The sequence below is a fragment of the Papio anubis genome, chromosome 1, assembly GCF_008728515.1.
Source record: "Papio anubis isolate 15944 chromosome 1, Panubis1.0, whole genome shotgun sequence".
NCBI classification, from domain to species: domain Eukaryota; kingdom Metazoa; phylum Chordata; class Mammalia; order Primates; family Cercopithecidae; genus Papio; species Papio anubis.
The window spans coordinates 40,277,003-40,303,642 of record NC_044976.1 but is presented as its reverse complement, the minus strand read 5'-3'; the positions used below and the strand labels follow the sequence as shown (position 1 = coordinate 40,303,642).

General features: G+C 41.5%; 1 protein-coding gene and 1 pseudogene across 1 annotated transcript in view; one reads left to right on the top strand and one right to left on the bottom strand.

Annotated features, from left to right (window-relative positions):
* Window positions 1-1,036: 1,036 nt before the first annotated feature.
* On the bottom strand, window positions 1,037-5,711 carry LOC101016841 (annotated as a pseudogene).
* A 1,044-nt stretch (window positions 5,712-6,755) lies between these two features.
* Window positions 6,756-26,640, top strand: part of HIVEP3 (HIVEP zinc finger 3) — a 523,736-nt gene continuing 503,851 nt past the window's right edge. Inside the window, exon 1 of the mRNA XM_021921850.2 lies at window positions 6,756-6,878. The gene's annotated coding sequence lies outside the window, so the exon portion shown is untranslated. The remainder of the gene's footprint in view (window positions 6,879-26,640) is intronic.

Below are 26,640 nucleotides of genomic sequence, written 5' to 3'. Positions count from 1 at the left end.
TTCTTTTGTTGGGTTAAACTGGACAGTCCTACTATCCTTAGTGCTTACTGGTAAAAGACAATATATTTAAATTTTCATGAGTGTATTTACCCTTCAGAAAGACTCATAGGATGTGAGAACTGGCAGAATTCTTTTTTTTTTTTTACATTTTTATTAGACTTTTATTTAGCCTCATTATTAGAATATAAGGGAGATCACAGATTTGATGTATGAAACTATTTTTAAATTCACACTTAAATACATTACGATTAAAATGAATTCTCTTGAACCACCCAGTCATTTCGCTATCTTTTGCTGAGTAGATAATCTGTGCCAGTCATTGTGAAAAAGTCTTCATTTTAAGAAAAAAATTTAGTTAACAAAAAATTTAACAAGTTTAACTTAGCAAAATACACTCAAAAGGAAATCACAGTACAAAGAAAGTTTTAAGTCAAGGCCTCACCAATTCCTCCAGTATTGGTATTGTGTCTCAATTTTCAAAACTTACTTTTAAAAAGCTTCAACTTAACCTAAAGGATCGTAAATGAAAATATAAATTAGAATGAACAAACATGAGAAACATTTATTTGAATCTGGGAGCTGGTGCCTTTGAGTTTTCCAAAAAAGCACATCTCCCCAGTGTGTTCACTGTGATGTGTAAAAGGTCCACGTGTAACATACTGAAAGTCAGCTAACTTCTCTCTGAAGTATACTAACAAAATGTTAATTAAGAAAAGCTGAAAATAGTTTTAGTTTACTCAATAACACATGCTAGAAAAAAATTTTGCATGAGAAAACACTGAAGAGGTATATATGTAGAGAGAGACAGGGTCTCACTCTGTTGCCCAGGCTGGAGTGCAGTGGTGCATCTTGGTTCACTGCAACCTCCGCCTCCTGGGTTCAAGTGATTCTTGTGCCTCAGCCTCCCGAGTAGCTGGGATTACAGGAGCCTGCCACCTCACCTGGCTAATTTTTGTATTTTTAGTAGAGAAGGGGTTTCACCATGCTGGCCAGGCTGGTTGTGAATTCCTGGCCTCAAGTGATCCACCCGCCTCGGCCTCCCGAAGTGCTGGGATTACAGGCCTGAGCCACTGCGCCTGGCCTAAAGAGGTAATTTTAAAATCCAGATTTCACAAACTCATGGTGCAAAATGGGTCCCACAACTTCCTCCATTATGACTGCTCTTCACTGCTTGTTGGCGGCCTGTGAGAATTTGATTGAAATAACTCAAATGCTGCTAACAAAACAAGTGCTATTCACCCATGCTGTTGTGCCTGCTGTGGCCAGCCCCATCACAGCCGCTCACTGACTGGCTTTCCAGACAACTGTAGTTGGTCACGCCCATGCCTCGCATCCCCTGACTGCTGAAGGCCCCGTTGCTGGCCCCTGTTGTCAAATTCAGGAATAGTTCTATGTATCTGTGCCGCATGCTGACCCTGTCTCTGGAGGTAGCTGCTACTGCTTCTTCCTGAGTAGCAAACTCAACATCTGCTTTGCCCCTCACTTTTCCATCTGGGCCCATCTCAATGTGGACTCTCACCGGGTTGGGAGGAGAGAAGAGGTTGTAAATGTCTCTCTTGGTCGCTTTGTATGGCAGCCCCTCGTGCAGAGGCAGTGGCCGGTGGTGCTCTGCCCTGTGACCTCACTGTCGCTGTATTTGTGGTCATACATTCCGGAGACACAGTAGCTGAGGTTCCCCCACTCGGTGCACCTCGGTGGTGCAGAGGCCGCCGTGCTCCTCGTGGCTCCGTATCCTGCGCCTGCCTGCTTCACGATGCCTGGGTAGCTCCTGGTGGCCCCGGGCTGGTCACAGGGGTCTGGGGCTGCACGGATATGAGCCTCAGGGGGACCTGAGTCCGACCTAACTTCCTCCTGGCCGCTCTTGAACACTTCCATGTCCCTGTGCCTTGTCCTCTCCTTGGGCGTTCCAAGAGCCTTCTCAGCTAACTCCTGCGAGGCCAACTCCTGCGATTTCCAACCCTGAGAAGAACTGAACGATTTCTTCTTTGTGCATCCAGAGGCGAGTGCTCTGGAAGCCCTAGTTGCGGGAAGCCCTAGTTGGCGCTGCTGGCACTGTTGGGACTGCGGTGTTTCCTTCAACACCCAACCCACCTCGGTTCTGTGGGACTTGAACACCGCAATGCGCCAGTGTCCCATGCTTTCTCGGTCTTTTTCCAGGGCCATTTTTACGTCATCTCCTGATCCAAGTTCAACAAAAGCCTCACCACTCTGCCCACCCCTCTCTGGTGTGGATGAAATTCGCCTGCAGCCCAGCATGGTGCAGTTGGAGAGGACGTCCTGCGCATCCTCAACAGAGCAGGGCCAGGGCGGGCCACGCAGCCTGACCACAAAGCCCTCCCCTCCCTCAGGGCTCAGCAGCATGGACTCTTGATGGGGTAGGTGTCAGGTGAGTGGGGTGTGGCTTTTTTTGTGGCACAGAGTCGGGCAGAACTGGTTTCTGTTGCTATCAAGCAAGCGTGGCTGGCAGCCGAGGGCCCCCAAATTCCACTGAAGCGCGACCACGCAGAGGGCTCCAGGGAATGTCCAGGTGCCTCTTTTTGTTCTCAACCTGCATCAGAAGTCCACGTGGACTGGGACGGATGCCTTCCCTGAGGTCTGAAGGCCCCGGCCTGATGCAGGTGTTTGGCTGAAAGCAGGGAACCCAGGCCCTTGGACCAGGTGACCATGTTCTCATGGCCTCCTCCCAGCACTCCAGCAGCCTCAGAGGTTATCCGTATTACTTTTATGTATGAAAAATGGAGGCCCAGAGAGATTGTTACTGTTAGAACTGTTTGTGGTATAGACAGAAAACTAAATTCCAACAATAAAGGGAATTGATTGGTTCACATAACTGAAGCGTATAGAGGTCTATTAGCTTCAGGTGTTGTTTGAACCAGTTGTTCACTGCCCAGCAGTATAACCAACATTCTGTTTCTTTCCCCATTCTGCTTTCCTCAGTATTCTTTCACCGCCTGGCAATCTCATCTCTATCCTAGTGGTCACACGTGGCTGCATTATCATTGATCTATCATCAATCTATCATTGATAGGATCTACAACAGGCAGAGGAATCTTTTCTTTGCCAGAAGCCCTTTGCAAGCGTGTTTCAAATCCCTTTGCTCTGATTGGGTTTCATGACTGCCCTTGAACTAACTTCTGTAGCCAGGCGGATGGGATAGAAACAATGGCTTTAAGACAATCAGGCCCAACTCCTAGAGTCTGGGGTCAGGTGAGCAACCATAATATCATATAGGTTAGAATGGAGAAAAGTGGTTTCCCAGATTTTTTTGGGGGGGGTTCCAATGGTGGGAGAATAAAGAAATGGATACTGGGAAGACTGACAGCAGGTGTCCAAGGGCAATGTCTTATCCAAGGTCAAGCCACTGGTCATGGCTAAGCTGTGACTGAAATCCAGCTCTCCTCACTCAACGTTTGCAGATGGGTGGTTATATAATTGCATTTAAGGTACATGTTTCACAATAGCCATCCAAACAGAACCATGGATTTGCTTGCTTACATTCTGTTTATTCTTCAGCTATGATTAAAAATATATACTAAAACACACTTTGCCATTTAGTCACAGTGATGAAGACAATTGTCTGAGTTAACTAATTTTGTATCTTATTAAAGCATGAAGGATTTCAGGAGAAATTAAGATTTTAGAGAATGAGAACTATCATTTAAATAAGTGTCCTCCAGTCTTACTAGGGTCTTGGCAGTGTTCTGGAATGTTTTTCAGAAGAGGAATCAATTTTTTTGATAACCTATATGAGATGCCTCCAGCTCGGATTTTCATCTCTGTGATCAAAAGATTTGTTAATGTCCTATATTGAGATCCCTTTCTCTTACTCAGGAATTATGGAGGCAGAGAAACAGAAAAGAAGGCACAGCCCTCGAGGAACTCTATGTTTGGTGGGAAAGGCAGATAACAAAGCAGGTAGGTGAAATACCATGACAGTGAGTGAGTGGGTGGGAAAATCAAGTGCCTTGAGAACACAGAGGAAGGCAGAATGTTGGGATCAGGGAAGAGCCAGGGAAGGCTTTCTCAAGTGAGCTGGATGGGAGCAGGGAGGGGTTCTATGGAGGGGGCTCATGAGTATTTAGGCATGAAACCTCATAGATTATGTGAAACCCCAAATAATTCAGAAGGGCAGAGATGTAAGGGCAAGGTAAGGAGTAGGGCGAGAAGGTGCAGACAGGCAGCCTGGAACAGAGTAATGGAGGGTCTTGGGGCTTGTATTACGGAGCTTGGTGTCTTTCCTGTAGGTGATGGAATGCTTCTAATGAATTTTCAGTAAAGACATGGTTTGTGTCTTGGACACATTTCTATATCAGATTCTTTGGTTGAAGATAATTCTAATTAAGTTCCTACAGGGGAGTGCATTGGAGATATATGGGATCCTTCAGAAAACCCAATAAAAATCTGAAGAACCCAGGCTCTTAAGGAATTTCCTAGGACCTACATAGCAAGAATCAACTGCAAGTCCCCTCGGTCAGGAAGTATCAGGGCCAACTGCCCCTAGCGTTATTCCACCTAGGATTCAAATTCCAAATGAAAGATGTCATAGTGCTCCAGCTTGGGGGCACACCTGGCCTGGGCCAGGTAAAGTCATCATCTTCACTGGCAGTCCCCCTAAGTCCGTATCTCATGGAGTGAGTTCCTGAAGGAAAATCAGCGTGATGTTACCCTAAGAAAGAGCTACGCTGGCTGAAGTAATGGGTGTCCACTTCAACAGCTGTGTGGAAACTAGATCCGAAGGGCACTAGAGACGATGGGAATTAAAAGTCAAAAGACAGTGGAGCTATGGACCAGGGCTGTGGTAATATTGCGGGATTTACGAACATTAATGAGATAAAAATTGGTGATTGATTTTGGCAGAAGGAAGAGGGCAGAATCAAGGATTATTCCCAGGTCCTAGAATGTGGTAGTAGATATTACTACTGGAGAGAAGATAGAGGATGGGGAAGGGGAGATGACAAATTGCTTATGACATGCCAAGTTTGAGAACTCTGTGGGACATCAGGTGGAGGCTAGAATTTGAAGCATAGTAACTGAACTGAACTCATAGGTATGGACGATATAACTTAGGAAGGATTCTGGAAGGAGCCACAGAAAAGATCAAAATAAGTTTTGAGCTTTGAAAAGATTAAAATAGATTTGCCAAGAAAATAAGATCAAAAGACAAAGAACAGAAGGAGGAGGGGAACCAGGAATGTGCGAGGTCATAGAAAGCCACAGGATAAAATTTCAAGGAGAGAGCAGATTTGAGCTCTGGTGCAGGCAGAAGCCACATTCTAGGGAGCTAATGTATAAGTGGGAGTGAAAACGTGTGGGCTACTCTTGCAAGAATTTTGGATGAGAAGGGCTGGTTAACTGCATGGTAACTTGGAGGGCATACAGTGTCAAGAGAGGTTTTTGTTTGTTTGTTTGTTTTGTTTTTAATTATTTGGTCATTTGGATTTTTGGTTTAAATTATCATTCACATGCCATAAAATTCACCCTTTTAAAGTATACAATTCTGTGGGTTTTTTTGTTATATTCACGAAGTTGTACAGTCATCATCATGGTGGTACATGTACCACCACAAAGTGGTACATCACCACTGTCTAATTCCTTAACATTTTAATCACCCCCCAAAGAGGCTTTGTACTCATTAAGCAGTCACTCCTCATTCCCCCCTCCTCCCAGTCCCTGGCAACCATTAGTCTACTGTCTCTATGGATTTGCCTATTTTGGACATTTCATATAAATAGAATCATACACTATGTGGGTTTTTGTGACTGGTTTCTTTCATTGAGCACTACAATGTTTTTAAGGTTCCTCCATGTTGTAACATGTAACAGAATTCATTATTTTTTTATGGCAGAATACTATTCCATTGTATGGATGGACCAGAATTTGCTTATCCATTTGTCAGTCGATGGACATTCAGTTGTTTCCTTTTTTGGCCTTCTGAATACGCTGCTATGAACATTTGTGTACAAGTTTTACTATAGACATGTTTCCAGTTCTCTTGAGTGGAACTGATTTTTGTTGGGCGAGACCTGATACTGTTTACAAGCTGAGGGTAGGGAGCTGGTGCGGCGGGAGAGGTGGGAGAGCCAGGGGATGGGGAGGAGGAGGGAGGGCTGGAGCAGAAGAGGCCACTTTCTTCAGCATCACTCACTTTCTGTTTGGCACAGCCCTAATGTGGGCTAATCTCACTTCACATCTTCTAGACCCTCTGCAAACACCTCATACTTGCTGACCAGGGAGCGAACCCAGCGCTTGAATAAAGCACCCCTAGACCCGGCAGAGCCAGGAACCGGTTGGCTGGCTCGTTTTCTGATGCAGATCACAGTTTTGGGGTCTCCTCTGGTTAGAGCCTGGCCCATTCGGGTTTGGTTTTCTCCTGGATGTTCATTCACAGGTGAATAAGGTCAATTCACCGTGGAGTCTGCGTCTGAATCCTTGTTTCTTAGGTCATCCTGGGGTCCCAGCTGCCCGGGATGAAAAAACGATACCCGGGTACCAGGGATTGGGGATCAGGAACGCCCGCGCTCAGGGTAACCGCTACCCTCCCCCGCCACCGCGCACGCGCCGCTTCTCTGCCAAGGAAGGGGCGGGGAGTGGGCGGGGCGGGCACCTTTGGGGCCAATTGGAAGCGAGCATCCCCGCCCTCCGAGCCGATGGACCGAGTTTGACCCCGGCGGTGGGCGGAGGAGGCGGGGCGAGCCGCGCAGCCAGGAAGGGGGCGGGGCCCGGGGCCTGGAGGCGGGGCCTGGGGCTGTCAGTCCCGCGCCCGCCGCCGCGCCGCGGCTCCTTGCATGCCGTGGCCCGGGTGGCTGCCAACGCTGCCGCCCGCCGCCCGCCACCCTGGCACCCCGAGCCGCCTCCCGCCGCCCCGGCCTGGCGCGCAGGTAAGGCTGGCCGCCGCTGCCGAGCCATCGCGCCCCCTTCCTCGGGTTCGGTCCGCCGCGCGGGCGCCCTCTCCGGGCCGTGTCAGCGCCGCAGCTCCCCACTGCGCCCGGGGGCGGTCCCGGGGGGCGGGACGAGAGCCCTCCCCATCCCCCCGCACGCCTCCGGGCGCCGGCCCCTACAGCTGGGGTCCCCTGTCCGGCCTCCGCAGCTCTGGTGCGAGGAGCTGTCCTGAGCCCCCCTTCCCCGGCGGATTACACAACCTCCGGCCCTGGGGCGGGGGCCCCTCCTCAGCCCCGGCCCCACACCTGTCCCCGAGACGCGGTCCCAGGCAGAGGGCAGAGACCCGGCGCGACCGCGGGGGGCAGGAAAGTTTCACTTTGTGGTCAGGGTTTGTTGACGTCCGAGAAATGCGGGGAGACGGAGGCTGAGCGGCGAGGATGCGCCTCGCCCGCCGCGTTCCCTGTGCCCGGGGTGGCCCTGGTCCAGGTTTCCGTTTCAGAAGTCCTGCCGGCAGCCCGGCTCTGGGCCGGGAGGCTGCTGCTGCAGGGCGCGCGGGTCTCTCGTCTCTACGTTAGCGAGCTCTGGATTGCAGCAGTCTGGGGACGGCTCAGTCTCTCGCACTTGCCCCCTTTCTTAATTTAGCATTGACATTTAGACCAGTTGGGCGAATTTACTTAGCCTTTTCCTGACACTGTATTGGTGAGTTGCTTTCCCATCCCTAATTAGTTAATTAACAAGGTGGGAAAGCTAAATAGATCCTGGAACGAAATGCCTTCAGTCTGGCAACTCTTTAAAAACCTCTGAGAGCTCTGGGCTCGGTGCGTGGAGAGATGCTTTTGGCCAAGGTGAGAGAGCGATTCCACGTCTTCTGGTTGCTCGAGGAGGCTTTGGTAATAATGGCACGGCTTTCTCTGCCTCCCGCTGATTGTGCCGTTTATTGAGGGTCTTCAGTCTGTGGTGGGTTATTTGGTTTTCTTCACTCAAGAAAGGAGGAATCAGAAGTGTTGCTGATGAAGCAGTTAAGGAAAACACTGAGGTTCAAGTAAGTTTGGATACTTGTCTGCTTTACCAGGTTACCTTCGTGTTCAGAAAACCTTGGCTCTTCCCATTTTCTCCCCATCTTCCCAGTAGGGCTGTATCCAGCTGGGTTGGCATTACTGGTTCCTCATTTAGTCTGAAGACCTCTTGCTACTTGAGTGTACAGTTCTGCCTAGGGATAACCTCTAAGAGTGGACTTAATTAGCACTTTTATCTGTCCGTTAAGCAATACAGCTTGAAATCTCTTGTAGTCAGGCGCTGTTGTAGTGGTGAATCTTTAATAATATCGATTTATTTTAATAGTGTTTCTATAATAATCTTTCTATTAGCATGCCAGTTCTGCAACACCAGTAGTTTTGGTATAGAAGCAGCAATTTACTAGAAATATTATCATGGTTAAAAACAGTTCTCTAACAGATTTGCAGCCCAGTTTACTTAGATAATTACTGATAGAGGCTGTTAAGATTTTTTTTTAAGTTTATTATTTGGTGCAGTAAATGTTACAATGCTTCTGATGTATGAGGTCTTTATGAGGTCATTCCTTCTTGTAGTAATGATTACAGTTCTTGTGTCACTTAAATGTGTTTTGGAATAATATTCTATGAGTTTTCACCCATGCTGATTCATTTTTAGACAAAATTCAGAGCTAAAAAGATTTGGTTTTAATTTGCCAGCCTATGTTTTAATAAGGAAGATTCTTACTGTATTTTGGGTGTTACATTAAAGGTAGGATAGCATGTTTTATTAACATACGTACTGTTTTTAGGGGTTTGCAGATATTAAGCTACTAATTCTCACAACAGTCCTATAAGGAAGGGATGATGAGATTGAGGCCCAGTTGCTTGACTCAGATCACATAGTTAAGTAAATGACAGCCAGATTCTAACCTAGGCAGCCTGAGTTCAAAGTCCAAGTACTTACCACTGGACTATCCTGCCTCTGCAGATTGTGCTTTCAAGAGGCAATTATTTCTACCTGCTGTCTGTACAATATGATATTCTGCATGGTGGGGAGGAGAAGAGCACTTGACAGTGTAACAACAAACACCGGGTTAGGAGTTCTTGTTCTGGTCTTAACTCTGCCACCAGCTAATCTGTGATTTTGAGCAAGAAACCTTTTCTCCTTCCCTTTCAATTCCTCACTGGTGGAATAACAGCAATTGAAGTAGATGAACTAACTAGCCTTACTACCCTAGGTAACTGGAGAGATAAGTCAATGCAGATAAGAATAAAATATCCTTCTTCCTAAGGCATAAGACCAGGTGTCAAGTGAATGGAGTGTGTGTCATAGGAAGGACTAGGAGGGCATATATTCTGCTGAAACCAGTGGCTACCCATGGGAGTGCAGTGGTTAAGGACTTCATGGTAATACTTCAGTATTGTTTTATTTTGTTGCACCAAGGATTGTTACTTTTGTAATTAAGAAAAAAACACGACAATTAAAATAAGTCATCCTATAGAGGTGGGGTAACCATGTGCAGGACCATGTGAGGAGCATTACAGGGGACTGTCTGGCATCACTTTGCAGGAGGCATCACTTTGCAGGGGCCAGATGATGGTAGGACCTGCATGGCGGACCAAAGAGTTCCCAGAATCATGGGAAGTCATGCTTGAAAGGAAACTTTAAAAGTCATTTAGTTTAACTCCCTCCTCCCATCTCCCTCAGTCGTCTATCTAGTGGATAAATCCCCCTGCGTGCGGGCACCTGTCCCACTCAGTGCTCATCCTGCTTCTGCTTGGACACCTCCAGGGTCACAAACTGTGCCCTTCACAAACTGTGTGCTTCACAAACTGTGCACCAAAGAAGACAGGATTGTATCTGGTGCTAGGGAATGGGAAACCACAGAAGGCTTCTGGCTATTCTAGCTTGTGCTCTTGAAAGACTATCCATTGTCAGAGTGAAAGCTATATTTGAGGAGAAAGGCCAAACCAGGGAGACCAGTTAGGAGGCCATGGCCAGAATCTAGGATGAGGGTATCCAGGCTGAGATCAACAGTGGCATGAAATGGGTCCAGGAAGGAATGGACCCTGGAAGGCAAAATCCCTGCACCCAGCACCTGCCTGCCCGTAAGCAAGAGAAAGGAGGAACAAGATGACATTCCCAGGGGAATGGCGGGGGGCAATAAGAGGACAGAGGTTTGGGAGAGCCACTGATTGGAGCTGGGAAATCCACTGGGGTGGGGAGGAGAGACAGTTTTAAATGCGTAGCCCCCAAAGCTGTATCGTAGACTGTGTCTAATGCAAGGCCTGTGCAGACCAAAAACAGATTCCTCAAGAAGGGAGTGTACCATCTAAATTGGTGGGAAACCCTCTGCCTAATGAAGAAAAATTGCAGTATTTCCCAGTGGGTGTTGCAGCTTTTGACACTGGCTCATTTAACCTCCCATTGCACTTCTTGGTCAGGTTGGGAATCGGGTATTCTTCCTGCCTCAGAGGTGAAGGGGGTGGCAGTGAGATGGAGCCTGCACCAGTGAGTCTTTCTGACTCCGAGTCTTAAATACAGAATTGGAACTGGGAACTGTAGGGCTGGAGCATTTTGTGTGTGAGAGGATGCTGCCTTCCTGTGGTTACACAGAGATGGGATTGGGGTGTGACTGTTTGGAGTTGGGCGGGGGGACGCATTGGCGACGCTTTTTTCTGATTTTGTAGGGATATGTTCTTTTAGGGGATTCTGTTGTCCAGTGACACCTGTTAAATAGGTTCTGGAGAGCCAGTGCATGTCATGGGGAGTACTGAGAAAGTCATTGGAAGTTTTTCTTTCCGATTCAAACACAGATTATGTGGTGTTCAAAGAGGGCTCGTAGCACAATATTTTGATTATCACATTGACTGGAAAACAGCATAATTTGGAGGAAACAAATAAGATTCACATAGGAAACCATGAAGACAGAGCAGATTCACACAGGAAGCCATGAAGACAGAGAAAATATAGTTGTGAAGGTTTTAAATTAATTTTACTCTTGTTACTTTATATATTTCTGGCTTAGGATACAACATTTACAAAGTATTTATATTTACAAATTTATAAGTTGGAAGATGCTGTATATGTGGGAGAAAAACTGTATAATCTCATTTTTTGGGGTGTGGGGCCAGGACAATATTGTTCTTGGATTTTCAATATTTTTTAGACTAGTAGTTCTTTACTAGAGGTGATTTTGTCCCTCAGGAAACATTTGGCAATGCCTAGAGATCTTTGGGTTGTCATAAGTTGGGGTGGTGTTTGTGCTACTGGTATCAAGTGGGTACAAACCATAGATGTTGCTGAACACCCTGTAAGGCATGGGACAGCCCCCACAACAAAGAATTATTCAGCCCCAAATCTTAATAGTATTGAAGTTGGAAAACTCCACTGTAGGCAATTAAAAAAAAAATTACTAGGAGCAAATTGAGTTTAAAGGGAAGAAGAATAAAATACAAAATATTCCTATAAGCTGATCACGTCTGACATCCAAGAGGAAGAAGCAGCTAAACAACCTGTTGGAACACAGGCATTTGCCTGCCACCCAGGAGCTATTTCAATAACTGGGTTGTTCGGCACAGTAGTCTGGAACAGGAAGTAGAGACCGTAGTAGTAGGAAGAGGCTATAGGGGTAATTAGTAGAGGCAGAAGGGTTTATAGGTCAAGAAGGGAAGCTGGGTTCTTCCAGAATACTTTTGAAAAGTTCTAGTGAATTTTTCAGAGGTTATTTTGTTAAGGACATTGAGTAGTGTTTAGGAGATACAGTCTCCACTCTGAGGGCGCATGAACCCTCTAGGCTGTTGATGAGAGAGCCTGAGCACTTCCCAGGTTTTTCTGTGTCTAGACATGAGTAGAGGGTGAAGAACACTTGGTTTTGTTTTCAGATTATATCTGTGTCCTCCTTCGACCCTCCCTTTTAAAACTTTTTCGTTATGTAAAATTTTAAACACGTACAAAAATGGAGAAAATAGAACACTGAACCCCTGTTTACCCAATGCCCGTCTTCAATGATTGTCAGCTCCTGGCTGATATTGACCTATATCTTAGACACCCCTCCTTTTTTAAAATCTAGAAAATAGCATAAATAGTTACAGATTGCCTGCCTAATAGGAGAGGCTTGGCAGTGAAGGATATAAGTGATTTTCTGGTGCTTGGGCCTCCTTGGAGGAAAACTGATAACCGACATGTGTGATTATAAGAGCCACGAGGGCCTGAGAAATAAGAATAGGCCTAGGCAAATCTGGAATGGGGGAGCTCAGCTCTTCTTGGTGGGAAAGTACAGTGATTAGAGACACACTTCGTTCTTTTTAAACCTCCTGGGTAGAGAAGAAGCCTACTTAGAGTTCTCTGCTAGGAGAAACGTGTTTTTGGTATCAGTTGTGGAGAGTTCTTTCGGTTCCTGGAGGGAGCATAATTTTCGTGTTTCCTTTTGAGATGCCCCCTTTCCTGTTGCATGACCCTCTAGGGCAGGGTTGTCCAATCTTTTGACTTCCCTGGGCCACGTTAGAAGAAGAATTGTCTTGGGCCACACATAAAATATGCTAATGTTAATGACAGCTTATGAGCTAAAACAAATCGCAAAATAATCTCATAATGTTTTAAGAAAGTTTATGAATTTCTGTTGGGCTGCATTCAAAGCTCTCCTGGGCTCTAGGTTGGACAGGTTTGCTCTAGGGCGTGCTGTGTGGTATAAAGCCAAGGGTTCCTTGTAGCTTCTGCCTCTGACCTGATGGCTTCTCCACAGGGTCAGGTATGATGACTCCTCCCCAGAAAGCACAGGGCAGGGTCGGGTGGGAGAAAGGCAGTATTTCCAGTGGTTATGAAATGACCTTTTACAGCGATTGCTTTCTGCATTCGTCAGTGGATGGAAGACTCTTGCATTCCAGCCACTGGTGGAGACAGTGTTGTAGCTGACACTTTAGAAACAGGGCTTTCTTTTCCCGATTGTGTCTCCCTGAACTACAGGATTAATTTTTTTTTTTTTTTTTGGCCATTGGAGAATTGGCATGCCTTTACTTGACTCTGTGTTGTGTTGTAATATGCATAGAAAAATGGATTTAAGAGTTGAGAGAGTTCTTGAATAATCACATAATTGATGTCTATGAATTCTAATTAGTGCTAGTTTCTACAAACTTAGACATTTTGGACTAGGTTCACAAGCAACTACATTGGTGTGAAGACCTGGGTCTTCAGAGAGCTGTATTTTCCATCCTTGTGCTATTTATTAAATGCATTTTTACCCTCTACTTATTCCACAAAGAGATGTAGATGGCATTAGTTTATTATGAACATTCTGTATCACAATTGCAGATTTTTCAAGTATCATGCCTTTCTCTAGGAAGGGGCCGCTACTAGTCTGTTAATAATAATCATTATTCCCAAGAACCCTTCTAGGTAGGAATTAACATCCGCATTTTGCAGTTGAGTAGACTGAGGTTTGGAGAGGTTAAGGAATAATGCTAGGAGGTAATACTGAGGTTTTTTGTTTTGTTTTGTTTTTAGCCCAGAGCCACTTGATTTCAAAGCCCAAATGCTTTTCAATAAGCCTTCTGTCTCTCATGGTTAAAAGTTGGTGGAAGTTTGTACCAGGATTGGTAGAGAAGTTGGGGGCAGGTGCTGTGAAAGGGGACTGAGAGTACTGGTTACTCCAACTAATGAAATCTTCACACTGAGCCCCCGTGAGAAACATTGCTTTTGAGTGTGATAAATTACTGATGTCCTGTTTTTGAGCTGACTTTACAAAACAGAAGTTGTACCCTGGTATCCCTTAGCCAGATTTGCTCAGTGGATGTATATTCTTCAGACTGCATAGTGTTTTTTCTTGTAAAAAATTAGATTAGTTGTCATTTAACAAGTGGGAGAGTTCACACTAAAATACAGATTTCTGCCTTCTCTTGAACAATCAGAAAATCTGGCAACATTGGCCCCATTTTCCTCTAGGCAGTAGTTAGTTACAGTGGCTGCCCTCTTTGGATGCAGCATAGACTCCCGAGTTTGCCATATTCCCCACCCTGGCCTCTTCACCCATTTATCTTACCTGCCAGGATTCTGAAGGCATTTGAGTTAGAGGCACCCTAGTAGAAGTTATATATGTTCTCTCTGTCGGTGTCAGGGATGTATTAGAGAAAGCTTGTTTTGTTTTTAATTAAAGATTCCGCAGCATTTATTTCCTCTTTGTAGAAGCCTGGGGAGGGTAACTATACTTGGCATATAAATGGATACACTCACATTCCCCTCCCCCTGACCCCCAGCAATGGCTAATTGGACTCTCGATGGGTTTTTGGACTAAGAAAGACCCATCAGATTTGGGATTTGGACACTGAGTCGGTAAGCTGAGGAGCCTCAGGCAGGGAGGATTTATAAACTCAAGCTGGAAGTGGTGACCTTGGAAAGGTGGAGTGGAATAGTGAGTAAAGAAGCTGGACGTCAAGGAGGTGTAAGATAAGATCAGGTGGCGGCAGAAAGAAAAGTGCTTCCTGGTCTCTCCTTCTACTGTACTTCCTGCAATTGGGTTCCTCTGTGTCCACAGCATTCATTCTGTGGTATTTACTGAGCACTTACTATAATGTCAGGCACTGTTCTAGATGTTTATGATATATCAGCGAACAAAACAAGACAAAGTTCCTATTCTTCTAAAGCTTAGATTTTGATGGAAGAAAAGACAACGCTAAGCAACAACAACAACAAAACATAAAATATATTAGATGATAATAAATACCAAGAAGAAAAATAAAACTGGATCAGGAGACAGGAGTGGATATGGGAGGGATTAGACAGATTGTTCAAGGAAGGCCTCTTAATAAAGTGATATCTGGGCAGAGATGTAAATTAAGTGAGAAAAAGTAAGCCATGAGGAAATCTAGAGGGGGAGCATTCCCTACTGATATGGTTTGGCTGTGTCCCCACCCAAATCTCAACTTGAATTGTATCTCCCAGAATTCCTACATGTTGTGGGAGGGACCCAGTGGGGGGTAATTGAATCATGGGGGCCAGTCTTTCCCATGCTATTCTCGTGATAGTGAGTCTCATGAGATGTGATGGGTTTATCAGGGGTTTCTGCTTTTGCTTCTTCCTCATTTTTCTCTTGCCACCACCATGTAAGAAGTGCCTTTTACCTCCCGCCATGATTCTGAGGCCTCCCCAGCCATGTGGAACTGTAAGTCCAGTTAAACCTCTTTTTGTTCCCAGTTTCGGGTATGTCTTTATCAGCAGCATGAAAATGAACTAATACACCTACAGAGGGTTCAACAAGTACAAAGGCCCTGAGGTAATTGTATGCTTGACCTGTGTGAAGCACAGCAAGGAGGATATTGTGCCTTCAATGCAACAAATAATGGGAGAGGAGGAGGTGGAGGGAATGCAGGGCCTCACAGTTATTTAAAGACTTTGGATTTTATTCTGAGTGACATGAGAAGCTATTGGAAGATTTTGAGCACAGGTGACATGATCTAGCTTCTGTCTTAGAAATGTAAATTCTGTATGGAGAATGGATTGTAGGGCAGCTAAGATGAAGCAGGAAAACAGGAGGCTACGCAATAGTCCGATAAAATACAATTGTGGCTTGGACTAAAAGAGAAATGGAGATGGCAAGAAGTGGACAAGTTTTGAATATATTTTGAAGGTAGCATTGACAGAATTTGCCAATGTATTGGGTATTGGTTATGTGTGTGTGAGAGAGAGGAGTCAAGATTATTTGAATCTTTGTGTAAAAACATAGCTTCATTTGGTGGCATTTCAACTTGTCTCCCTAGAAACATTCAAAAGCAAGGTCAACAAAAACAACAACAACAACAGCAAAAAACCTTGAAAACTCTATTCACAGCAAATGTAGGAGAGATATTTAGTCCGTAGACTTCAAAATACATGTAAAGACTGTCCCAAGTAGATGAGATCAGGCAGAAGCCATTGAGGAAATGAAGGGAAGCAACATAGAAATGGTGAGAGAGCCCAGAGATAGTAGATCTTGGAAAGCACTGGAAAAGTCATGTTCTTTAAGATGAAAAGTCCACCCTGACATGAAAAAGTTGTATCTGTTGCTTGCAATAGTTTTGGGAACTGAGTGTACAGCTGGTGGAAGAAACCCTCCTAGATGTAGTTTGGTTCAGAGAGCAAAAGAAGAGGGGTTATGTAAAGAATCACATAGTCAGGCTGCCATATTTGTAGGAAGTACTCTGTCTCTGTGGTAGTAGGGAAGAAGAGTCTTTGGGTTGTAAAAACAGCTCATCTGAAAGAGTATCCTAGGCGTGCCCTCCTCCCCTGCCAAGAGGGATCTCATGCAAATACTGTAGCTTCTCCAGGAAAACTCAGCTCAATGATAATGGAGAGAGGAAATGGTAGGCTTTGGTTTCTGATAATGGTAGGATAGGTTATTTGGACCAAAATTCCACTGAAAATATTAAAATGTTGGATATATTTTTTAAATTGAAAAAAATTTGGATTTTCTTAAAAGCACTAAAGAGCTGAGGAGAGATACTAAAACACTAGAACACCTAAGTTGCTTTTGCCCTGAGAACATTTGTTGATCCTAATAAATATAGACTTTAGCTTTGGTGGCCTTGCAGGACAAAGAGGTTTTTGTCAAAGTACGTGCCTTGCTCAAGGTGGAGAGTCTCATAGGAGACCATCTCCATATAAAGCTGGATTTATTCAGGGCAAAGGTGAACCAGAAATAAAACTAGTTCTCTCTACCCTTCTGGGACAGCAGGGAGGTTGCCCTGATACTGAGCAGGGTAAGAGAAAAAAGGAAAAGTATGTTGTTGTGACTGACAAGCCTCTTCACGGAATTTTTTTTTCTTTTTTGAGACAGGGTATTGCTCTGTCGCCCAGGCTATAGTGCAATGCCACAATCACGGCTCACTGCAGCTTCGACCTCCTGGGCTCAAGTGATCCTCTCACCTCATCCTTCTGGGTAGCTGGGACTATAGGCACACACCACCAAGGGCGGCTAATTTTTTGTATTTTTTGTAGAGACGGGGTTTCGCCATGTTGCCCAGGCTGGTCTTGAACTCCTGGGTTCAAGCGATCTGTTCTGCTCAGCCTCCCAATGTCCTGGGATTACAGGCATGAGCCACCATGCCTGGCCCTTTTTACAGATTTGAGGATGATTTTATGTTGTCTCAATTTCTGAGAACCTCAAGCTATGAACTTGGTTTAAGGTAGTTCCAAGTTTAAGGTAGATCCAGTTCTAGGTTCCTAACCCCACCCCCAGATACCTGGCAGAATCAAAGATGAATCTTCAGAGGAGGGCACCTTCTTCCTAATTTTCAAGGGACAATGAGCAGTACAGTCGGAAATAACAAAGCATACAGGGAAACAAAATACGATGCGAAAAACAGCAGAAGCAATGAATAGAAAAAAAGAAAACCAGACTCACAAATTCTGTATGTATTATAAGTATAGAGACAAATAAAAACCTATGCTTATTATGTTCATAGAAATAAAAGTACTCTTATAAATATCTTCATGGAATGGGTAACAATTAAAAGTGGCTTGGTAGATTTTAAGAAAGTTAAACAGAACTAGAAATAAAAATATAAAACTGAAATTTTAAAATGTAGTGATTTCCCATTAGACAGCACATTTGAGAAAATCAAAAAGAAAGTAGTGAATAATTGAATGATGAAGCATAAGAAATTATTCAGATGCTGCACAGGGAAACAAAAAGACAAAAAATATGACAGAGAGGCCAAAAGACATGGAAGCTGGAGTGAGAAGATCTAACATGTATTTAATTGGAAAGGAGAGGAAAGAGAATGGGGCAGAAACAACTATTCAAGGAGATGATGCCTGAGATTTTTCCAGAATTGATCAAATTTATTAAGCCGAGAATTCATAAGCAGAGCACTGAAGGCAAAGAGAAAATTCTAGCAGCAGCAACAACAACAAAAAGACATATGACTTTGGAAAGAGTGTTTTACTTACTTCTCAACACCAATGGAATCTAGAAGACAGTAGAATAATATCTGTAACTGAAATAGCTGAAAACTTAGGATTATATGCACAAAGTACCTTTCAAGAATAATGGCAAAATGAAAACATTTTCATATAAAGAAGAATGTGGAGTTTGCCACCACTTTAGTGACTTTGCCTCACTGAAGGCAATCTTAATTGATATACATTATGCAGAAGGAAAGCAATTACAGATGGAAAAAGCTGAGATGCTATGAGGAATTGAGGATTTTATAAAGAGGTCACCATGTGGGTGAATGTAAATATAGATGAACAATGAAGCATAAACAAAATTTTAGTATCTTATGGGCTAAAATATTTAGAAATGAAAGACAACAACAGCATATAAGTTAAGAAAGGGGGTAAAAAGAATCAAGAGGATTCTAAGGTGCTTATATTACCTGGAAGGAGAGTGAAGATAATGACTATCTTCAGGCTGGTACATTAACAATGTATGCTGTCATTTCTAAAATAAGCACAAAAGGAATAGAAGCAGGGTATTCAACATCCCAGCCAGTTGAGGAAGACTCGTTGGAAACATAAGACTACAGAAGGAGTGAAGATAAAAGAATGGAAAACTATATACTGTCAAATAATAAGAAATGTATCAAATAAAGTAGAGGTTGTGATTAAAAACATTATTAGGGATAAAAAATTATGTTCACAAGGAAAATATGTTTGAAATGTATGTGTACCTAACAACTAAATAATATATAGAGAAGAAAATGACAGAACCATAAAGAGGAAGAGAAATATCAATGATCATAGTTATTTTAAATGAGGAATACCTAAGACAATTTAAAGGAGAACTAAGTCAGAGAACTTGCTGTATGGATATCATGTCTTATTATAAAGCTATCGTAATAGCAATGGCATGGTATTGATTCAAGGATAAACAAAGAGTCCAACAGAACAAAGTAGAAAGCCCAAAAACACTACTTTGCATTTACAGATATATTACGAAGGAGATGCTACAGATAAAGGGTAAACTTTACAATAAATGGTACTGGGACTCATGGATATGACATGAAAAATATGTAATTTGACTATCACTTTACACAATGCATAAACATCAGTTGCAGTGGATGTCCTGAGACTGGGTCATTTACAAAGGGAAGAGGTTTCATTGACTCATGGTTCTGGAAACATGATGCTGGCATTGGCTCAGCTTCTGCGGTGGCCTCAGGAAACTTACAATCATGGCAGAAGGTGAAGGAGGAGCAGGCATGTCACAGAGCCCGAGTAGGAGCAAGAGAGAGAGAATGGCGGGAGGTGCTACACACTTTTAAACAACCAGATCTCATGAGAACTCACTCACTGTCAGGAGAACAGCACCAAGGGGATGGTGATCATTCATTCATGAAGGATCCACCTCCGTGATCCAATCACCTCCCACGAGGCTCCACCTCCAACACTGGGGATTACAATTAGATGTGAGATTTGGGCAGGGACACAGATCCAAACCATATCAATGGGCTTTTAAAACTTAAATTTGAAAGCAAAAAAATGGAAGATTTTGAATGGTAATATAAGAGAATATCTTCATGATCTTTGCATAGGGAAGGGCTTAAATAAAATTCCAAAAACATTAACTTAAAAAAAGGTTGATGGCCAGGTGTGGTGGCTTACGCCTGTAATCCCAGCACTTTGGGAAGAAGAGGCAGGCAGATCACTTGAAGTCAGCAGTTTGAGTCCAGCCTGGTCAGCATGGTGAAACCCTGTATCCACTAAAAATACAAAAATTAGCCAGGCGTGGTGCCACATGCCTATAATTCCAGCTACTTGGGAGGCTGAGGCATGAGAATCACTTGAACCTGGGAGGTAGAGGTTGCAGTGAGCCGAGATTGCACTACTGCACTCCAGCCTGGGCGACAGAGTGAGACTCTGTCTCAAAATAAATAAATAAAAATAACAAATAAATAAAAGTTGAGAAAATTTATTACATTAAAATTGAAAATTTAAAAAATAAAAACCACTATGAAAATAATGGAATAAGGAGTTACAGCCCTGGAAAAGAAATTTGTGAGCTTTGTGAAGACAGGGGCTGTGTCCATTTTATTCATCATTGTATCTCAGCATGTTCCATAGTGCCTAAAATCAAAGCTCCAGCACCCAAGATACTTTAAGTACTTACAACCATTCCCAGACGATGGATACTCACCTACAGAGAAGACTCCACATCATAAACCGCAAACATTATTCTATCACTTTCTTCTGTTGCTGTTCATTCCTTAGAGAAAAAAGAAGAGATATATAGAAGTGGTGACTTAACCAGACAATTGTTTAAAAATACGCATTTAGTGTAGAAACTATGTGTTCAGGATTGTGCATGTTGCTGAGAAGAATATGTAGAAATATAAAACAAGAGTCTCTTCCCAAAGGAGTTTACAGCCTACTTGGGAGATTATGACAAATATGAAAAAATACTTGACAAATCTGGACCATTTAAATAATGCTATTTATGCTGTAGCCATACACAGGACAGAGATAACACTTCCAGATGTGGTAATTGGGAAATATATCATACAGGAGGAAAGATTTGATCTATGTATTGAAGGAGGGTAAATTTATGGGCAGGAAGAGAGCATGGAAGCAGGGATCCCATGGGAGGGATGCTTTGTAGGAAATAAAAATTCAAGGTGCTTTGGGGAAAGGGTAATCTCATCAGAGTGGAAGGAGACAGATTAGAAGTATATCTTTATGAATAAATATGAATGAGTAGCTGGAAATTTTCTGAGAAAGAGTAGTAGTGATGTGAACATAAAAGCCTAACTAGTTATGATAAATGTATCTGTGAGTAAAGTAATTAAGCCAGTTTGGGGTTGGCAGAGGAATTGTAGCAGGCATCTGTGGATTTTGCTACCCAGCAGCATTCACTTTTCTCCTGGTTGTGGGGCCCCTTCCTGTTGTTATTACCTGGAACTAATGGTTAAGATGATGGTTCAAAGATTAAGCCACCATGGAAGAGAGCATAGCGGACAAAGGGAGAGAAACTGCATCCAGGTGACCCCATTTGTACTAAACCTGGTTACCTGGTTTTTCTTTAGTACATATGTCAGTTTGAATTGGTTTTGTCATTTGAAATGAAGAATGAAAACTGACAGAAGAATAGATAGACAGATCAGGAGAGCAGAGTAGAGAATTCAGAAACAGACTGATATACACGTGAGAATTTCCCCTCACTGGACATTCTTCAGTCTTTGCTCTGAATCTCTTCCCAACTTCTTGTAGTATCCCAGGTCTCAGGCCCTAGACTTCTTATCCATTCTCAGATGAATGAATTCAGTCTTGTGGTATGAAGTATCTATTTGCACATGACTCCTAAGTTTATATTTCCAGTTTTTGTTATTCTCCTGAGATTCAGACCCATCTATTCACTTGTCCACCAAGATTCTCCACTTGAGTGTATAAACGGATCTGAAGTGTAATATGTCCGATACCAAACTCCTGACTCCCAACCCCCCCACCCTAAATCCGCTCCTTTCCTAAGAGTCTCAGGCGCGTAAAATGGCGCCATTGTCCACCCGGCTTCCCAGGCCAAAAACCTAGGAGTTATCCTTGAGTCTTTTCTTTCCTGTAACTCTCACATTTAGGCCATCAGCAAGTCCTGTTGATTCTACCTTCAAAATATAGCCTGGATCTGACCACTTTTTATCTCCATATGGGAGGTAAGTAGATATGTAGGTTCCCAGCATAGTCCAAACCAGCACCATCCCTTGCTTGGATTATTGTAATAGCTTCTAAGTGGCTTCTCAACTTCCTTTTTTCCCTCTTATGGTCTATTCTACACACATTAATTAGAGCAGTCTTTTCAAACACAAGTCTGATCATGTTACTTGCTTGTTCGAAGCCAGTGTTTTCCCATGACATTTTTAATATCCCATATCATTACCATGGTCTCCAGGACCCTGCAAAATCTGACCCCTGCCTAGATTTCTAAATCATCTCTGCTTCTCTCTCACTTGCTCTGCTACAGTCACACTGGCTTCCTCACTCTTCCTACAACATGCCAAATACATGTCTACCTTAGGGCCTTTACATGTCTTCCTTTGGATCTTTTGATGGCTCATTCCCTCACCATTCAGGTTCTCCTCAAAGTGGCCTTTCCTTTCCACCTCCCCAGACCCTAACCTTTCTTGGTTCTTTAGAACACTTATTACTATTTTGTTTATTGTCTGTTCTTCTCATTAAATGAAAGCTCCATGAAGCAGGAATGTTGTCCTCTTTAAAAGTATATTCATTCCAACATTGGAATAATGCCTGGTTTATAGTTTGAGCCAATACCTATTTTTGAATTACTTATTAAATGAAATTTTTATATGATAGAGGTAGCACAGCATATCATTTTGTAAGAGATTTATTATCCAGTGACTGGTTTTGAGAAAACTAGTTAGATATTTTAGGAGAAGATATATCCTTAATAAGAGGATATCATGAATGACAATTTAGATGAAATAAATTCCAAAAAACTTGATATACCAAAGCTAACACAAGTAGAAACAGAAAACCTGAATAGAGCTATATCTAGTTAAGAGTGTAATTCATTATTAAGGACCTTTGCATCAAACAGCAGACAAACAGATTTTCTGGGGCACATGGTTTTTCCGGTAAAGTCTTCCAAACACTTAAAAGAAATAATAATGTCAATCGTACATACTCTTTCAGAGAATAGAAAAAAAAGTAACATTTCCCAGCTCATTCTCAAGAAAAAACATTATATCGAAACCTGACACAGACATTACAAGAAAAGAAAATTAAAGACCAAACTCTCCTGGACATAGATACAGAAATACTAAGCAAAATATAATCAAAATGAATTTAGTGATACATAAAAAAGATAATCCATTATAACCGAGTGGGATAAACTTTAGGAATTCAAGAATAGTTTAACATTTAAAAATAAATCAAGATAATACTTTGTAGTAACAGAATAAAGGGGTAAAAATATACAATCATTTCAGTAGATGTAGAAAAAGGATTTGATAAAATTCAGTGTTGATTCATGATTTTTAAAAAGCCTAAGCAAAGGAAATTTGTTAATCTGATAATGAGTGCCTAAAAATATCTTAAACATCATACTTGATGGTGAAATGTTGAAAGTCTTCTCCTTGAGATATCTGGTAGCATCGCTTTAATTTAACATTACATTAGAGATCCTAGCCATTGTAGCAAGGCAAGAGAAAGAAATAAAAAGTATATGGTTTGGAAAGTAAGAAATAAAACTGTCATTATCAATAGGCAACATGACTGTATATATAGAAAATCCAAAAGAATCTATAGATAAACTATTAAAATTAATAAGTAAATTTAAGCAGGGGTGCTGGATACCAGGTCGATATATAAAAAACAATTGTGTTTACATATACTAGCAATAAAAAATAGAAAATGAAATTTAAAAAACAATACCATTTACAATAGCCTCAGAAAACACCAGATTCATAGGAATAAATATGATAGAGATATAAGATCTCTACACTGAAAACAAGAAGATATGCTGAGAGAAATTGAAGAAAACTTAAGGAAATGGAAAGATATACCATGTTCATAGAATGGATGACTCAATATTGTGAAGATGTCAATTTTCCTTAAATTAATTTTTATATTGTACAAGCCATTCAAAATTCTAACAGGCTTTTAAAATGGATATCAACAAACTCAATATAAAATTTGCATGGAAAAGAAAAGGGCCAAGTTAAGCCGAGACAATTATTAAGAATATGAAGGAGGCTGAGATAACTTATGGCACCAAATATTTAGAATTGTTATAAAGCTATATTAATTAAGTCAATGTGGCATCTGTGCTAAAATAGACAAATGGCCCTGTTGGGGAGGAAATATAATTTTTCCTCAACCTCTATGAGTTCTTAGTTGAGACAGATTCCTATAACAAAAGACAAGATTAACAAGATAAAAACAAACAAGCTTATTAACATGTGTAGCACACATCATGAGGGAGAAACTTTAATGAAAAGTATCTCAAAGCGATGGCTTAGAACTCTGGCTTATATAGCATCTTCAACAAACAGCAATATGTTTGTAGACAAATGAAAGGACAAATGAAAGTATTTTAGGCTTCCAATGGTGGGAAACGATGGGAAGGTAAATATATGGGAGGAAACTAATGGAATGAGGTTTATTTTCAGGTTCCTCTGATGCTGTCTCTGGGCTGATAAAGAGTCTAGAGTTGTCTCTAGTCAAGGAGAGTTTATATCCTGCCTGTAGGCAGAAAGTAGGGTAGGGTGAGCTTTTTCTCTGTTTACTGCTTCTTAATTGCCTTTAGCTAAAAAGTAATTTTTATGTCAGAGGAATATTTTGGGGTGACATATTCCTGTTTCCTTAAGCCCAATGGAACAGATTAGAGAATTTAGAAAGAGATCTTTATATGATCACTTGTTTTATGACAGAGTTGACACTAAAATACAGTAGAGAAAGGATGTCTTTTCAATAAATAGTGCTGACTCAATTTAGTAACCATATGGAAAAAAATGAATCTTCCTCAAGCCATTCACAAATATCCATTCTAGCTGCATTGTAGATCTATATATATTAGGTAAGACAATAAGGCTCTTAAAAGAAAACATAAGCGGATATCTGTATACCCTTAAGAATAACCAAATGTTTCTTAAACATTACACAAAAGGACTAACTATAAAGGAAAATATTGATAAACTAGATTAGACTAAAATCAAGAAATTCTGATCATCAAAAGGTACTGTTAAGATAATGAAAGAGCAAGCCCAGAGTAGGAGAAGATACTATAAATAACTACAAATCAATATGAGAAAGGCAAATAACCCAGTAGAAAAATGGACAAAAAGCTTGAACAAACACTTTACACAGAGGATGTTCAAATGACCTACAAATATATTAAAAGTTATATCAATTGCATTCATTGTCAGAGAAATGCAAATTAAAACTACAAAAAGATATGTCTACATATTCTTCAGAATGGCTAAATTTAAAGTGTCAGACAATACCAAATGTTGACAAGAACATGGAACAACTAGACTCTCATATATTATTGGTGGGAATGTAAACTCATACAACTATCATGGAAGACTGTCATGGAAGACTATCATGGAAGACCTATGTAAGAAGGTATGTAACATTCATAATATTCATAATAGCCTCAACCTGGAAGCAACCCAGATATCCAAAGACAGTAGAATGGATAAATAAATCATAGTATATGGGATATATACAGAAATGAGAATACGTAATCTATAATCACATGCAAAAGCATGGGCGTATGTCACAAACATAATGCTGAGAAAAAGAAGCCAAACACTCAAAACAGGCAGCACTAATCTCTGGTAATAGGAATCAGGATAGTGATTACCTGGTTGTGGTAACGACTGGAAGTGGGAATTAAGGGGACTTTTAGGGTGTGAGTCATATTTGATTTCTTGGTCTGGGTGTATGGTATGGGATGGGGTTATTTTGTGAAAATTCATCAAGCTGTACAATGATGTCTTGTGCCCTTTTCTGTATGTATCTTATATTTCATTACAATTTTTATTTAAAAAAACCTGGATCCTTCCTTCAATTCTTAAACCAAAATGAGTTACAGCTAGATTACATAGTTAAATAGAAAATGAAAGGTCCACAATTAAATGTGGATGAACTTTTTTTTATAATCTCAGAAACATGAATTGGAAAAAATTTCTTTGAAAAGAAAATTAAAATGGTAATAAATAAATATCAACATGAGGAAAATATTTATAAAATAATAATGTATTATGTGGCCAGTCAGATCATCAGACAGTAAAAGATACAAAATACTCAGTGTTGCTAAGCTTTGGTGAAAGGGGACTCTCATGTTCGATTGTTAGAATAATTTATTTCTACAGCATTTTTTGGAGGACTTTAAAATTTAAAGTGTGCATACTATTTGACCTAACAATACATTTCTAGGAATTTTATCCTAGGAAATATTTGCATACATAAATATATCAGGATAGTACTTAAAGCATTTTTATAATATCAAAACTGGAAATACTTTAAATGTCTATGAATAGAGTACTGGTTATATAAGGTACACTCTGTTTAATAAGGCATACTATGTCTGGTAGAAAGAATGAGGTTGATCTGTATTAGTGGATGAAGTCATATGACCAGGAGACACTGATTACTAAATGAAAAAAGTAAGTTGATGAACATTTGTATAGTGTGATCTCATTTAAAGAAATATATATTTCATTGGAAAATTCTGGGAAAATATACACCAAACTATTTACATAAAATGATCACATATAGTTAAAAATATTCATGTGCATATATTAAAATCAGTAGGAACTATACCAAAATGTCAACGCTGGCTCTCTCGGGGGATTACTGAGGCATTTAAATTTATCTTTGTATTTCCTTGTATTCCAAATTGCCTACAATGGGTGTATGTTGATTTAATAATCAGAAGATGCTAACTAGGATTATTAAATTTTGTGTGTGTTTTACCAGTTTCATGATAAAGATCAAACTCTTAAAGAAAGTGTTTCTTTCCCGTCCTTACTGCCTGTCTGTCCACCTTTATCTGGCACTGATCTTCCACATGCACCCTCCATTTCATTTGTGTACAGAACACAGATACTTTCTTATTGGAAATAATTTAAACAATGAGGAGCACATAGAGAAAAAAATGTGGAAACTCGATCTTTTTCTGTACGTTTGCTCACATATTATGTGTATATACAAATAGAGTCTTTTTAAAAACATAAATGGGATGCTTGCCTCCTCCGTCTTAACCACTTTCCATTACTTGCTGTCCCTTGAACCATTCATGCTATTTCAGCCCCACATAACTAGCCAAAGGCCCCTTTT